We start from the raw sequence: 13258 nt of genomic DNA, 5'->3' as shown, positions 1-13258 counted from the left end.
ATGAAAGACATAGCAAAGGGGTCATTCCTGGAGGCTAAAGTACACAGTGCCTTTCTTAAGGAAATAGGCAGTGCACTCTCAGAAATTGTGATGGAAAGCAGCTAATAACATGTTGGAAAGCAAGGCTAAGATTCAGAAAAGTCTGAAGATTCCAGAGAAGTATATGATAACAATCCCATGAAGTTCATTTGGGGGATATGCAATGTCTTCACCTGGGATGGAATAACTCCATGCCCCAGTACAGCCTGTGAGCCAGCTCTCACCTCAGAGAAATAAATGGTAGAGTTGGGGGTTTGCAGTAAAGGACAGGGGTCCTGGAGGACAGTAACTTGAACATGGGTCAGCAGTGTGCCCTGGGGCTGATGGCAGGGTGGGCTGCACTAGGAAGAACACAACGGCAGGCTGAGGAAAGTGGTCACTGGATTCAGTGCAGGACTGCCAGGAGCAGTGGAGATGTTGACAAAATAGAATGAGTCCAGAGGAGTTGCTAATTCTTGAAATTTTCCATTATCACCTGATCTTCTATATTTTTGAATGTACTGCAGTTACTATAGTCCCTTAAATGTGTTACATGATTACAAAAATCTTAAAGGAAATAATTTTTCTCTTAGATTGTCTTTTATATGAGTAACACTCATGGGCAAAAAGGAAGCCATACGGGCACTAAGTGTGAAAATAATATAATTAAAAACTTAGACATCAGCAGAGACAATTATCACTGAAGTCTCTTTTGTTGGCATTATCACTCTAAGGAAGAATTGCTATAAATAATGCCTTGTTTTGTGTCTTCCAGAGCATCCATGTACCTTTTCAGTTAAAAGGTGAAATTCCTCTTAGTGACAACATTAGGTGAAAATATAATTTTCTCATCACTTTTTTTATTTTAGTGAACTATGTTTCAGACAGAGCTTTTGGAGCTGGTTCAGAAGAAAAGTACTTCCCCACAAAAAGGTACAGTGTGACAGCATACAGAAGTTTTTCTCTTCATCCTAGTAGGTGTCTTAATTTTGACGCACTATTTTCTGTACTTGTGAAAATTTGGTGATGGTTTATTCATATGAAAGCATTTTTTCTTGAGAAGAGATGTGAATTAGTAGGATAATGTAATGTTATATCACTCCAAGTGAAACTCCTAGATTTTCAGAATATACAGCTAAAATGTTTGTTCTGTTAATATTCTTCATAGCTCATGTTTACACTTCTATGGGTTTTCTGAGGTAAGCCGTGAAAATGTAAGAAATGGTTGGACAACCCCTACTTACAGATGTTATAAAAAACATTGATACAGCTCATGTATCAGGTGCTGTGTTTGGCTTGACACAGCAAATTGACATGAGAAATTTCTCTTGATATGAGAAATTATTTCTGTAGATGACAAATGGCTGTCAAAGTCCTACTAAAGCCAAACAAGGATAATTTTGCCATGAATCTCAGCATCACTTACTGCCTAACTACTTTTTTTTTTTTTTTCTCTCTCCTTTCTGCTTGTATATCTTTTATGGCCTGGCATGACCCTGCAGGCAGGAGTAGCAACAGGATTACATGGTGATAATCAGCAGTCATAACTGAAATACAAGTAAAATAGGCAAAAATTAGCAGCTGAGGCTTTTGTAGTGCCCCCATTGCTGAGTTTCTTTAACACTAGAGTGTTCCTTCATTTCTCTTCTTACACTCTCCCTCTGTGACTCCAGTACCTCTGTGTCTATCAGCCATCAGCACCCTAACTGTGACAATCATTTATGACCCAGGAGCATTTTCTATTTCCTCTTCTTTCACTCATCCTGGACTGCTGTATTTATCACAGATAACATACACTATATAACCGACTCTTGCTTCCACATATCTCAGCTGGAGACAAATGTTCTTGTGCACCTAAAAAGAAATAACTGTTTTTGAAGTTCATTTGTCTAAAATAAGCTGTTTTGCATAAGCACAGTGCTTCTTTTGCATTTTAGCAGTACAAAGGATAGCAGAAACACCAAAGTGCTTCTGTTACCCTTTCTCATTTTATCATTTACATTTGCTGCACCTTTCTTGCCCCTAATTTTTGTGGAATCTTTTTCTTACCTTCTGTCAAGGTATTTTAGTATATAACTCTCATTATATACATTGTGTTACATATAACTCAGTAACACACTGTAAACATTTCCCCCACTCCAGCTCTCATTAAGTCACAGCTTCCATTATCACTTATTCTTCTGTAATATCATTGGAAAACCTTTCCATTGAGCCAATGAATTATGGAATTAAGGCAGAATGACAGAGTTCACAAGTGTGTTTTTTCTTGCACTAATATGATATCCATGATGCCTAACCATGGGCCACCATTCTGCCTTTTGGAAAAAACCATCTTGCTTATGTAGTCTCATCAGTGTGGCCCTTTCTCCCCAAGAGGGATCCCAAATTTACTTGCTTGACCCTACATGTCGTTTCGTGACTTAGACCAAAGAGGGCCAGGCATCTGTATGCAGCTGAGAGAATCAAGGGGCAGATGAGAAGAGGAGACACATTGCAGACTAAGTGAAAGTGATAGGAAGATTTAATGGAAAGAACTCAAATTGGAGTTTATGGGCATGTGCACATATTTCTGGGAAAGACAGCAGAGCACATTCTGAAATGTAGATTCAGATCTCTAATAATTGTGGAGATACTGCAGGGACTCTTGAACCTGTGTCAGCAATTCTCAGACTGACTTCTGAAACACTTTTATACTTGGATTTTTAAATTAAAACTAATAGATTGTTTAATTGCTGCTCTTTGCAGTATTAAAGTTAGGAGAGTACACTAATTTTAGTCTGGTTCTGTATGAAATATTTCAAGAAAAATCATTCTTCATTGCAATGTACTTTCAGTCCTTCTATGAGGCTATTTTCTTTGTACAGCAGAATTAGTCTAATCTTCTCATACCTATGCACAAAGGCAAAACATTAATATATTTAGACTATTTGATTGGTTACTTACTATTTACAGTGGCATAAAAAATTAATACTGTTGCTGGAGCATGAAAATTCCAAATTAACAGAAACTAATGCTGTCACTGAGTCCGATTTAGTGCTACTTTGAGAAACTGAGGCAATTCTGTAAAACACAACATAATACACTATAACTGCTTCTGATTTAAACATGATTTTTCATACATGGTAACCCAGTGTTTTATTAAATTTTTCTCTTCTACTTCCTGCCTCAGTGCATATGATTGCAGCAACACTCTTCACATTAAAGGAGTTTTAGAGAAGAATTACTAGGAACTTGGAGTGTCAAAACCAATCTGTATTAATGTCACCATCCTACAAAATATGCAGACAGTACTTAAAAAAAAGATACCTTTATGCGACTTGCTTTTTTCCTGCCAACTAAGCAGATGATAGTATTTAAAAAAAAAAAAAAAAAAAAAAAAAAAAAAAAAAAAAAAAAAAATTTATAACCACTCTTATCTTTTAAGTCGATCCTCTTGGGATTTTGTGCTGCTGTTTTTTCTTTTTTTCAGATTACCCTACTGAAAAATAAAATAAACAAAAAAATCCCCAAAATCTGAATTTCAAGTGAACCAGATTTCCCCAAGTCCAGTGTAAAGTGATGAGGTTATCTGTGAGGAGGGCCCTAGCTCTTGGTGAACGAAGGCACTGATGAAAATTAGCATTCTAATAGAATCTTCTACAGCTGTCTTCACAAAAAGAAACTGATTAGTGGTTTGGACGGTTCTAACTCTGTAAATTATCAAACAAAATACAGCAGAAGCATCCATTTACGTATATGAAAATTACAATTTGAACATCACACTTAGAGCACATTAATCAACTTCATTCTTTGTTTTTATGCCTAATGAGGCTTTTCAGAAAGGTAAACAGATTTCTAAATAAAGTTGCCTTGGCAAAAATGGATGAAATGCATCCCTATTTGGTACATATTTGTTTATTTATAGTCTTTTTCTCTACTAGTTTTCTATTTATTAATTTATTTATGTAAGTAGGTGTGATTTGGTAAGATGTGGGTGAACATTTGGATTGACTAGGCTCTGCATTACAAACACTGGCACGAACAGAGACAGAAATGAATGCAGCCTATTCTTGTACTCCCCCTTTTCTCTTTATTGATTTAATCTCTTTCATAGTAATGCCACCTTGTAATTATGGAAGTGTGAGATCTTTGCAAGGTTTCTAAGAGTCATATCTCACCATCTTTTGTCTGTACCTTCTTCCTGTTAAAGCTTTAATTGTCAAAAAGGCATCCCCCATTTTCTTTCATCTGTAGATTGGGGGGTGGGGGGGTGGGGAAGGAGCTGCTCTTTTTTCCCAAAAAGATCTACATTTAAGTATTTTTCATTGTCTTTGTAAGTATTGCTTATTTAAGTATTGCTCTTTGGTGCTCAGACCATGAAACACAATTGCTCTGTTTGTGAAAATTTGTGTTTATTTTGCCTGGTGTTTGTACTGATTGTTCTGATTGTTAGACATATAAATAACATCCTGTTGCAGAAGATTTCCAGAATGAATACAGTGATTCAGCTACTCAATAGAATAGTTTTAAAAAAAAATGGTATGTTAGAAGTGACATCAATTTTCAGCCTCAGCACAATGGAAATGTGATGCTTCACGTAGTTACACTGATACGCTTTGGATTTACTTCATCAAAGTCAATGCATCAAGGCCATAGCGTCTCTGTGCAGACTTTTGGCTGCATAGGAGTGCTGTATCAAGCCACACTGAAAAACTTGAGTAAATGTTTTTATTTATTGTGAGATGCCAGAACACTGTATATCATGTCTCTGTGCTCTGCTCCAGGTAAGGGATAACTCAGTTTTGTGTCCTTCAGTGAGAAGCATGGAGATGGCACCACTCTTTCCCTACTATCATCTGGATGGTGGAGAAATGATTACTTACTAGATTACCAGTGATAAAAAGCATTTTCTTATCCTTTTCTGGCATATAGTGATTAGATGATCCTGACTGGTGGTTCTGGGAGTAAAAGGTACCAGAGTATCCGATCTCCATCTACTGTGTGACTCATGGATTAAGCAAAGCAGAAGTTGAGTCAACAGGTACTCTGTGACCCGCTGGATGTTCGAGAGGGATGCTTTACTCTGTATTCCTGTACTGATTATCTGTGTATATCACACAGTTCCTCCCTGAGATTTTTATAGAACATATATTAGTCTATATTTACTCTGTAAGAAACCTTGTAATTTCAAGCTAATGTTAATTTCCTCTTCAGTCTCCCCAGCCAATAACATTCCATGAAAATGTGAAAAAACACACCTCACAGGTCACAGGGTGGAAATTGCATGGACTTAGAAATCATTTTTTCTTGCAGATGAACAGCTGACACAAGAAGAGGAAAAATAGATCCCAGGAGTGGGATGTACAGAAACAACAAATAAGAAAGTCAAGAAAATTGCAAACGTGAAACTCTGCGCAGCAAAAAACCTACATGCATCTGACTTTGATTTCATCCTACTTGAAGAAAATATTTCTACCAGATTGTAGAGAAGCTGTTTTGCACAAATTTTCCTCCGTGACCTTAAAATTTCTTTTTTCTTACCAAGAAAATTTGGGATGTCCTGACAGAAGCCTTCCCCAGAGCATCTTAACAGAGCCTCCTTGGAGACAATGGAGATATGCCAATTTACACTACCCTTGTTTTTAGTGATAATTGATAGGACATGGATTAGATAATATCATGCTACTGAGAGCTAGAACAAAGGTCTGGAATAGAACTGTCTATTGATCACTGGACTAACACATGGAAGCTAGTCAATGTTCCTTTAGGAAGCAAGTGCTGAGCTATTTCACAACTCTGCTACAGAATATGCTGATCTAATACCATGCAGTTAACCCTCTCCCATTTTATTTATTATACTATATTGGCAAGGTTTTACAACATATTAAATGCGTATTAACAAAGGGTGATCAATATATTTGCTCAACATAAGTGTGCATGAAGTTACCATCACAGGGGAATTCATTATGTTTGTTTGTTTTTCATGTTTAAAGTAAATTAAACTGTTGCCTTAAATAATACCAGTGACTTTCAAATTTCTGACCTCATGATGGTAGGTGAACCGGTAGGTCCAGGCTTCTAACAAGGCCAGGGTAAACCCCTGGCACTGTGCCTTGAATGGTGATCTGCCAAGAAACTACTTAGAGCATGCAACCCCCTTTGCAGGAGGCATAAATAGCAGGCACTAGTCACTGTTAGAAAGGCTGTCAGGGCACTCTGATTTGATACTGATTTGTTTCTTTGGTAGGTGGAATAACTCTTGGTAATCTCCTAGGTTAAAAGAGGGCTGGCTTCTAATGGCAGAACATGTAGAAATGTCTGCAAAAATGTTACTTCACAAGATCCAGACAGCTTAATACTGAAGCATAGGAAGAAATGTAAGGAAATATGGTTGAATATTAATTCCTTATCACCAGTGATAACAATAACTAAAGCCTTCTATACTATACTTTCTTTAAAAAAGGGTGGTGCACAATTTTTTATACAGGAGGTCTATAATTGAAGTTCATAACAATTATGTGTGTTACAACATGGTCTTTCTCCCCTTTATTTCCTTTAATCACTCATCATTCTATCAAAGATATTTCTGACTGTTGATGGGTACTTTAGGCAATGCATTTGACAAGCACTTGGTAGCAGTCACTGTAGTTAATTCAAGTCAAATTCTTCCTGTTCAGAAGATCTTAGAGTTCAATGCTGTCTTTTAAGCTGTCACAACAAATAGCTCCCATTGACAGGAACAGTCACACTCTTATTGCTTGCCTTGTGTTGGATGTCTGACCATATCATGAGTAGACTCAGAAATTTAAAATGTATTTAAAATACGTCACCTATTCCAACACCACCCAAAATGGTGGACAAGGAATGCAAATAATTTTCTGTTGGTTTGGTTCTTTATTCTGTCTTGCTTGAAGAGCTGATGAGCAACCACATGGGTGGAAAAGAGAGTTGTTATAAGATTAGGAAAAGGGCTGGGTTGGGAGACTGGCTGTTCCTTCATTGCCAGGGAGATGTTGTATTGAAGTAACTATATAATGTGAAGCCTTAGGTTATTTTTTTTTTTCAGAAAAACTGCTCATATTTGAAAAATATCCCTCTTGCAGATTTGCATTCTGTGACTGTATTTTGTTCATGATGAGCACAGAATCTCTGAGCAGGTTTGATAGGCTTCCCAGAATTCCATGGTATCTATAAAATTATTCAGATAACTTGTGTTTTATATACTTCTATGTGTATCTGTAGGTGTATGCATTGTATGTAACAACAATATAGAATGATCTGAGTGTCTTCTGATGTACTGCTTCCATTTGCTGTAGAAATATTTTTAACATCTCTGAAGCAAAATAATAACAATACATAGATTTATTTTTTTTATTGCACAATGATCAAGAAACAGAATATAACCCTATCTGAAGGTGACATACATAATTCTTTAAGGTATTTGGCACTCTAGAGATGATTAACTTGGTATGCTGCCATTAAACCTACTATGTAACTTACTTTTTAGTATTTAGCTGCATTGGGGATTATTTTGCTGCACTCACTTGTTTTCTTCTACATCATTCATTGACCACATCTTTGTACTTTTTTCACCTGCCCACTTATTGGCATTTTAACTCACTTGATAAATGGAGTGCCATTTCTGCAAATGCAATAACTACAGTTTGTTTGGTTACAGAAAGGTCTGATCACCCCATCTGTGATCCTCACATATTGTTACCAAGCCTCTTGGGCACAGAAGATATTAAAGCAGGCTTACAGAAAGCATGTTTAATGGATGGTGTTTCATATGAAATTCTGCACAGATAATTCCTGAATTAGAAATCTCAGACTGTAGTAGGTGGTTTACTCCAAGCACTGCATATTTGATGTTCATTGTGCAAAGCAAACACATAACGTTAATGTTTGAATAAAAGTATATCTTTCCATAATGTTTTAGGAGAATTTCATCTCATGAATACAGTCCTTTAACTTTCTGTTATGTGCCTTTTCCTTGTGGGAATATTATTTCTAGAATTTAAGTAGGCATCATATCCTTTGTCCACATTCATGTGACCTGGAGATATGGCATTATTTAAAAAGAAAAAAAAAAAAAAAGGTCAATTCAAACCAGATGTAAACCTTGTTTCGCTGGGCAGTTAAACTATTTTTATAGCTGTCTTACACCCATAAAGGAGACCAGTAAAGCCAGAAAATGTTAACACATATGGCCCAATATATGCACAAACATGATGGAAGAGTAACTTCTCTAAAAGCATTCATAAGCTTATAGGGATTTTTTTCCCTAAGCTTTTGTTCATGTCTTGTTGCCCTCCAAATTCTGACTGAATTATTAAGATCTATTTCTCACAAATATAAATGATAGAATCATCTTTCTTAAAAGCTGCTTTGAAAGCTTTGCTTGCAAGTCGAAGTCAATAGATGTGAGATTCTGAACATCTTTTGTATGAAACTATATCACCTTTAGCTGATATGTCCTTGTTATCAAATAATGACAGCTTCACAGAAATCCTTTCATATTTAACTGCTGAGCTTGGAATACAAAGAAGAAGCAGGACTTTTTTGTGACTAATTTTATTAATTTCTTTTTTTCAACTCCTCTAGGGCAGTTTATTATGTCATTAGTTCTAGAAGTCACACTGAAAAATGGCATGCATGCTTAAAGTTTGATGGACATGGGCCTTGTTTCTAGGAAATAGAGCCATGTGTTAAAAAGTATAGCTTCTTAAAGAGCTGAATGCCTGTGTTTGGCATTATGACTTCTTTGTGTACATCAGAATTGGTGTGAACAGCTGTTTTGGCAAGGATAAAAAAGAGATGAGTTTTGGAAAGTAATACAAAAATTGTTTATTTCAATATTAAAACCAGAAAATGCTGCATTAAACTCTTTCTGTCTTCTTCTTATCTGAAAAATAATAAGTGATAGCTATTTGAAGTAATCATTCATAGTGATGTCTAGTTAATGCGGTTAATACATTTTTCCAGAAAAAATAAATCCTTATTTCTTTGTCTTTTAAAAAGTATAAGATTATGCTTAAAAGAATGGGCTTTGTGGATTTTTTTTTTTAATTAATGACTTTTTTTAGCAGAAACTGGTAGTCTTTCAGAGATATTGCAAGCAGCACATTTCTACTTTTTGGTTTTTTATTTTAGGTGGATAGGCTAAAGGTAACAGGCAAGCAATTTTCTAAAAACTAGTAACAGCTTTGTTAATTAGCCGACTGTGGAGTGGACAATTTCCAATTTCTATATAAATGAGATTTTTATTAGAGCATTTTTATATCCCTCTGTAGCCTCTGATGTATTGCAAATTTAAAGATTTGTTCTTCCTGATGAAGGAGTTTTTGAATAATAAACTCATGATACTTATATTGTTGGGTTTTTTTCTTCAAATTACATCCCCACCCCATTTAGAAATCTTTTATACCAAGCAAAAATAGTGATTGTTCCACAAAATAAATTTTGCCTTGTATTGCATCTTTTTGTAATCATAAATGAAGGAAGCATTAGTGTGAGGACTGAATATTTGAGCTGAAAAGAATATACATACAGAAAGACTTACATTTGGAAAGGAAACTGCAGTTTTAGGAAGATGTATGCGTTTTCAGTTCTTTGCAAAAACTCAGGGAATGGATAAAATGATTAAGTGCAACCATGAGGTCTTTTTGTTTTCCCTCTGACAAAGGATGCTACATTTAAAGCCACCTATGGGAAGGCTGGGAAGGAGGTCGCCTTCTGATTTGCCAAACTAGGAAGCACTCTTTGAATTAAAAAGGAATGTGTCATCTAACTAAAAAGAGATTAACATTAAGCCCACAGCGTAAACAGCTTGGGTGGAAAAAAGGAAGCTGATTAGCAATTCAAGCTTTATCTTTATTGAAAAGCAACTGATGCCCAGAGAGTTCTGGCATTCTTCACCTTTTGTTGACCATCTGTACCTATGAGCTCCCCAACAGAGATGCAGCTCACTTGGGGACAGAAGAGCAGAAGGGCACAGCCTCCTCTACAAGAGCCACAAACCAAAAGCCACGCTAAACACCATCAATTAAAATTCATTAGTCCTGTAGGAGCTGCCCATTAGAGTGTTGAGTGTGCACAGATGCCGCTATTACAAGCATGACACCAATAATTAAGCACCAAAAGTAGGAGGACTTCACAGCCTATTTAGCAAAGATATGATCTCTCTGTTCTTGCGTAAACTTTGCCATAACTTTAATTGCAGTAAATTTCACCTACATTGGTCAAAAGAAATATTGCCTTTTCTCTTATAACTGCTAGGACTGTTGCTTTCTAATTAGGTTTAAGACACATAAAAAAATAGATGAGAATACTTAATGGAAAAAATGCTGTGCTATTAGAAGTGCATTAGTTATGATAGATGTCTATACTTAGTCAAGAAAAATTAAACCCCAATTTATTCTTATATATTTTCCTGTTGGCTGTCACTGTTGACTGATGACTCGTCTTCAGAATGCATCTGCAATACTTCAAAATAAATAAGAAAGAGATAGTTATCTGTATGCATTTTGTTGGCAATTGCTTTTTATTTCCATTTAAAGCTTGGTTTTCCAAAAACTTCAGAGGGTAGGAAGTGATTAATTTTTGTTGTTTTCTTCACCCAAAGAATAGGAATATCATAGACTTTGTCTGACAAAGAGAAAACCACTATCTTAATCTATTATCTGCTTTCAAATGACTGTCTGAGGCTTTTTTTTTTTTTTTTTTAATTTCGTTGGTTTATTTTAACTTCTTCCTTAAAATGTATTTATGTCATAAGTAAGAGCTGCTTTAGGAAAGGTAAGAGGTTTCTCAGACAAACTTGGAGGAAGTCACAGTTTAATTTGTTCTCCCTTCCCCTCATCATTGCTTGGAGCAATGGGTAATATTTGGTTCCTTAAAATTCAGATTCAGTGTTTAATTTAATTTACTGAAATCTTGTGAATTCCTCTCTGGAGGAAACCCATCTTAATTCCAGTGTGTATGAAAAGTGGTGAAAAATGGGATAGATGCAGATCCCAGCTGCAGGAATTCTTTTGCTATTCCACAGGAAACAAGGTGGAAAAAAATCCATAAGCTGAACATGCATGTTCCACTCTCTGCCTATTTTGTCTCTTGGGAGCTGGACAATAGAAGATAAATAGGTCATTTTACAGTGTTGTCATTGTGGTAGGGAGAAAGGAAAAATAATCTCTCTTAAATCAGATGACAATAATGACAATAAACAGCCTTTTTCCCTTAAATTGTCTAATCCTGTGAGGTTAACTTAGGAAGTCTATACTGAGAATTTATGAAGAGAGACAACTAGTGTGCCAAACATAAGAATTTTGGTATGCAGTCATTAGAATATCTGTCCATCTCCAAATGTTATCCTATTCAACATGGGAAATACGACCACAGCAAGAAAAAAGGACAGTAAGTGGAAAAGATAAAAGCTGGTTCCCTGCATCACAATTGCATGACAATTAGCAGCTATTTGTAGTATATAAATGAACTGTAGAGCATAGTAGGAGTCTAATAATATTTCAAGATTAGTGAAATGCATTAACTTCATCAAATCAAGAAATAAATGAACAAATATGGTTTTTTTTCCAGGTACTTTTAAAATTTATGTTTAGAAAATTTACTGACTTTTTTTTCTGTGATGGCCAGATGCCCTAGACTCAGGCAATGACAACAGTAGCCAGTCAGTGTTTTGTCTCTGCTGGTACTCCTACTGTTATCTCAGTGGTGGCAGGAGGAAGAGCAAAAGTTTAAGGGGAAGGAATACAATACAAAGGCAGTAAGTCTCTAAGCATTACTTGCAATCACTTCTTTTGTGACACAACGGCATAATCACTTCCTGGCTATGTATATACATATATGTGTACCTTTGGTTATTTTTGCTATATATTTTGATCCATGTCTAATAATGGGATCTTCTCTGCTGGTAACTTTTCTCTTGCAAGTTAGTTACAATGTAAAAAGAAATCTAGCTGAGCCTCCCATAAAAGTTAAAAACCAGTTTTGTTCAAAATTGCACTTTGATTGAAGTGCAAAAGTTCAAAGCCAAAGGCAGCTAAATATACAGTAGAGAAAATAGTTCACATTCTTTAGTAATGAAAAATATACCAATTTATCACACATTATATTCTTCCAGCTTGACTTCCATTTTACAAAAGTAAAAGGAAAATTATAGATATATTTCACAGAGGCACAAAGAACTATTTCAAGATCAGTGTAAGCTGTAGCCATGCATGAAAAATGAAAAGAAGGTGACATATTGGTTTAAGTAAGTTGAGCCAAGTAGGATTGTAAATAATAGGAAAGATAAAATATTCCTTAAACTAGTTGTGACTGACCAGTTGTGACTGTAGCTTGGTTGTAAGCATAAATATTTTTAGTACAAGGCAAATGAAAGAAACTTACAATAGCGAGAAATATGTGAAATAAAAATTGCTGATCAAGTAAAACTGACTTAAATCATAAATAGTTGGCATTTAGGAAACAAAATACACTTTCCACATACTTCAAGAAAATAATAGCTTGCATGTTAGATATAAATAACAAGATTACCATCTTTTCTGACACTGAAAATGTGTCAAAACTTTAGTCTTGCTCTAAGAGGGTAAATATACATTAAAAGCTACTTTTGAAAAGGGCAATCTTGAACTAATTTAACAGCTATCATTCCTGTTTTGATCCAAGTTACTCTTATGTTGTTTTCAGGGTCAATATCACTGAACGATTTACACTTGATTCACTGTTTTTGACAATAAATATAGTGATATGATTTATCTGTTGTTGAAGCTAGCATGCACAACCTGTATATAGACTGTAAAACAATGGATAGCTCTGCACACATGGTGTCTCAGTTAGCCAGATATAGAAATAATGTGGGTATAGTGGAACCTCTTTCAAGTCTGTCCAGCCACCTTCTCCCCTCACTGAAACTCAGCTGCAAGGGAAGTTGCAGTGTACCTTAGCTCTGTTTCAGTCAAATGCAAAGGTGAGACACACCCAAGACGATTAAGGTAGATACAAGACCTGAAAAGGCTTTCTGAACCGCAAGAAACCCCATGGAGCTATCATATGGATCTCTATGGCTTTTTTATGACATAGTAAATTTCAGGACCTCAACACAGTTCCATGCAAACATTGACACTGCGAAGAAATACTGGAAAAATATAAACTAGTTAACACTGCAATGCATGGGTTCTCTGCTAATGGAATAAATAAGTTCCAAATAATTTCAATCTTTTGTGATTTTTCATTCAGGTGGAAT

Source organism: Sylvia atricapilla, chromosome 2, assembly GCF_009819655.1.
Source record: "Sylvia atricapilla isolate bSylAtr1 chromosome 2, bSylAtr1.pri, whole genome shotgun sequence".
NCBI classification, from domain to species: domain Eukaryota; kingdom Metazoa; phylum Chordata; class Aves; order Passeriformes; family Sylviidae; genus Sylvia; species Sylvia atricapilla.
This window is presented reverse-complemented; position numbering follows the sequence as displayed.